The 3,653-nt window shown below is 46.2% G+C and overlaps 1 pseudogene; it reads right to left on the bottom strand.

Annotated features, from left to right (window-relative positions):
- Nucleotides 1–2,395: 2,395 nt before the first annotated feature.
- LOC105729519 (serine/threonine-protein phosphatase PGAM5, mitochondrial-like) lies at nucleotides 2,396–2,936 on the bottom strand (annotated as a pseudogene).
- Between the last annotated feature and the right edge of the window lie 717 nt (nucleotides 2,937–3,653).

Genomic DNA, 3,653 nt, shown 5'->3' on the forward strand with positions numbered 1-3,653 from the left:
AGATTTTTGAGTACCTAAATGAACGTATTTGCAAAATTATTAAATGTGAAAGTGCGTAGCAGTTTGGCTATTAAAATCCTCAATACATTTTTATAGCTATATGGACTTTGAGGTGTCCTGGTTTTATTGTTTCCTCTTTAACTTCTTTTTCTCTGTCATGTTCGTTTGCACCCTTTGTTTCCCCTGATCTGTGAGTTCACCTATTTCCCATGGTGTTCTTTAGTCTTTTGGTTGGAAATCTCAACTTTTTCAGTTTCAATTTTCTTTCTGTAGGGGGGAAAACTCTCCTAATTCTGTATTTCTTAAAACCGTGAGTCACAGTTCTCAGTCTAGAACTGTGACCTGAAATTTCCACTTACACGGTCTGCTATCAGCTCAAACAAAGCATGTTTAATGTTGGACTAGTCATTTTTCCATCCATTTTGTGCACTCCCCCTCCCTTTAAAAAATGGTACTACGTTCATGTCATTATCTAAGCTTGACAGATTGTGGCATTTCTTTCCCTGTTAAGTAATCACCAATCTCTACTGTTTGTCTATTGTGATAATCACACCTGTCCCTTCCTTTCCATTTTTTTTTTTTTTGCATTCTCTTCAGTATAGGGCCTGATCACCTGATGCCTAAGCTACTATAGTAGTTCCCCACTAATGGAATTTTCCTTCAAGTCCTTATAGCATTTTCTTTGTGAAAGTTGTGAATATTTAGATTATAGTTAATTGTGTCTCTCTCACATTGTCTTTTAATCTTTGTATTCCCCAGAAACCTTGCAGCATTGTTGCTACTAAATACATATTTTTGGTAATTTGAGAATATGGTATTCTAGTTATAATTTCTCCTTCTAATGTATTTTGTGTAGCATTGCCAAGTTCTTCATTCATTAAACCAATATTGAGTGCCTATTACATGCTAAGGACTCTTTTAGGTACTTAAGTTTATAGTAATCAGCAAACAAAAACTTATGACCCCTGATGGTTTATCTTCTAGAGAAATAGAGGACTGATACATTAAGAAAGTACATAGCATGTTAGGCAGTGATACCTGCAAAGGAGAAAAAAAAATGAATGAAGGAGGAAGACAGTGAGTATGGAGTGTGAGACATTGACATTTTGTCAGAACAAGGCTTTTCTGAGGGAAAAAAAATATTTAAAAAAGAGATTGACATCTTGGATTAAAGTGGCCAGGAAGGCCCCCTTTTTTTTTCCTTTTAAAAAAGTAAAATTTTATTATGTAATCATTTCCAAAGTGGACAGAGAAATAGAACAAATATCCCAATTATATTGATCACAGAAAATACAACCACTTTATAGAAATCGTACAGCTTTTCCTGAATTAACAGAATACCTGGGATACACATGTTTAAATATTTTAATCCTTAGGCTGAGACTGAGCTGTCAATTTGGAATATTTTACTAAATAAGGATAACCCCCTGCTGGACTGTCTCCAGCTTGTCACCTCAACCTTGAGAGCAGCATGAAGGTCAAAGGCCAGGCCACTCTGCAGACCCAGCTTGCTGGCTCTCCCCTGTCCAAAGTCACTTGTGTAGCTGGCTAGTCCTTCAGCCCTGAAATGCCTAATCAAGTTGGTGGGGTCAGATCCAGTATCACCAGGAATCTGTACATTTGGAGAAACTGTTTTTCCTGTCTCCCTTGGTTGCCCAGGCTGGAGTGCAGTGACACAATCACAGCTCACTGCAGCCTCCAACTCCCGGGCCCATGATCCAGACACCTCAGCCTCCCATTGCTGGGACTACAGAGGCCCACCACCACGCCCAGCTCACTTTTGTACTGTTAGTAGAGATGGGGTCTTGCTGTTGCCTTTCCAAGCTGGTCTTGACCTCCTGGGCTCAAGTGATCCTCCCACCTTGGCCTCCCAAGCAGCTGGGAATACAGGTGTGCACCACTGTGCCCAGCCAGAAAAAATTTAATCGACAAACATTTAAGTGACAGGAGGGTTTTAAGAAATTAAGAGGATGTATGAAGTGCAGTGAGTTGTGAAGAGAACCTCAGTGCCCTCATCCGTGTGCCTCAGTTGCCTGTGCCTGTCCAGCTTTGCCAGTGGAGCATGGACCCTCAGCAGGGTGGGCTGTGGCTGCCAACATGGTGGTCTAGGCCAGGCCTCTTCAAGTACCCTGAACAGGCCTGACTTCTGTATGAGAGGCTTTCACCTTAAACCCCATGCCATGCTGGCGGGTCACGGCCAGGTATAAAACGTTGCAGAGAAGTCAGGCCGTCTGATCCGAACTCTCCCCTTTCCAGCCTGGCCAGAAGTCAGTCCCCAGGTGTAGCATCGTGGGTTTCTACTTTCTGCCGGCCTCCTCAGGAACAAGACATGACCGTGGTGCAGCCTGTGCAGGGAGGGCCGAGGGAAGGAGAGGCCGGGGCCTGGCGGGTGCCCTCAGGACCGGGTGATCTTGTCGGGGGGGCATGAACCCTGTGTCCCCAAGAGTCCTGAGTGCAACTCGGCCGTTGGGTCGGATGACTAGATGGGTGATGCTGCCGTTGTTGAGGGAGAGCCGGAGCCAGCCTTTGGGAGGGAACTGCAGTGCTCTGCACATGATGTAGCAGATGACGTTGACGTGACAGATGAAGATCTCGTAACTGTCCTCCTCCTGCCTGGCGTCTGCCCGGTGGATGTAGTTCCAGAAGGCGGCCTCGATCCGGGCTCTGTTTTCGTAATACACAGCTTCTGGCTTCCAGGGAGACACAGTTGCGACCAGCTCGATGGGGGCGCCTTCCCGCAGCAGGTCTGTGCTGACTTTGCAGACACCTGGCAGGTGCCGGCTGATGCTGTCGGTAGTCTCTACGGCGCAGGTCATAGAGGAATGGACGATTTTATTAAACTTTAACCCCAGGCTTGCCAGGCGGAGCCCAGTGAGTTCAGCCTGCTCCCGACCCAGCGGCTCAGCTGGATGTGACTCCCCGTCCCCGCCCCGCATGCGGCTTCCCTACCGCCACGGCCAAGGAGAGCACGGCGGCCCAGCCTCCGGCCAGCTTGCAGGCCGCCAGCTTGTAGTGCCTGCCGGAACGCCATACTGCCAGCTCCCGCGCCGGCACCCATGGGGAAGGCCCTTTTATAGAGGTAGCATTTGAGTAAAAACTTGAAGGAATTGAGTGAGGAAGGCAATACATATATGGAGGAAGAAAGTTCCAGACAAAGGGAATAGCAGGTGTAAAGGACCTCAGATGCAAATGTGCCTGGAGTGTTTGAATGTTGATGGGAAGCAGAGTGAGCTGCAAGATGACTAGTAGGAGGCAAGGGTGTGTGTTATGGACAAGTATGGAGTAGAAAAATACAGATTGAACGGACCACATAGATAACAATTAGGGTGTGGTTTTTACTCTGAGCTGGGTAGCCTCTGTAGGAATTTGAACATGTAAGTGACATCTGACTTACGTGATAATAGAATCATTCTGGCAAGCAGAGATATCAGGTAGGAGCTTTGGCAGAAATCCAGTGAGAGGGAGAATCTGGTTTGGGATATACTTAAAGCAGAACTAACAATTTCTGATAGATTGGATGTGAGGTATGAGGGGAAAAGAAAAGTCAAGGATTATTTGAAAATCTTTGGCCTGAGTTGCTGGAAGAATGGAGTTGCCGTTAACTAAGATGGGAGTAGCCCTGAGAGGAGCATATTTGGCAGGGGATTTTCATG

Source organism: Aotus nancymaae, unplaced genomic scaffold (assembly GCF_030222135.1).
Source record: "Aotus nancymaae isolate 86718 unplaced genomic scaffold, 86718_ANA_hifiasm-v0.15.2.pri h1tg000062l, whole genome shotgun sequence".
Taxonomy (NCBI): domain Eukaryota; kingdom Metazoa; phylum Chordata; class Mammalia; order Primates; family Aotidae; genus Aotus; species Aotus nancymaae.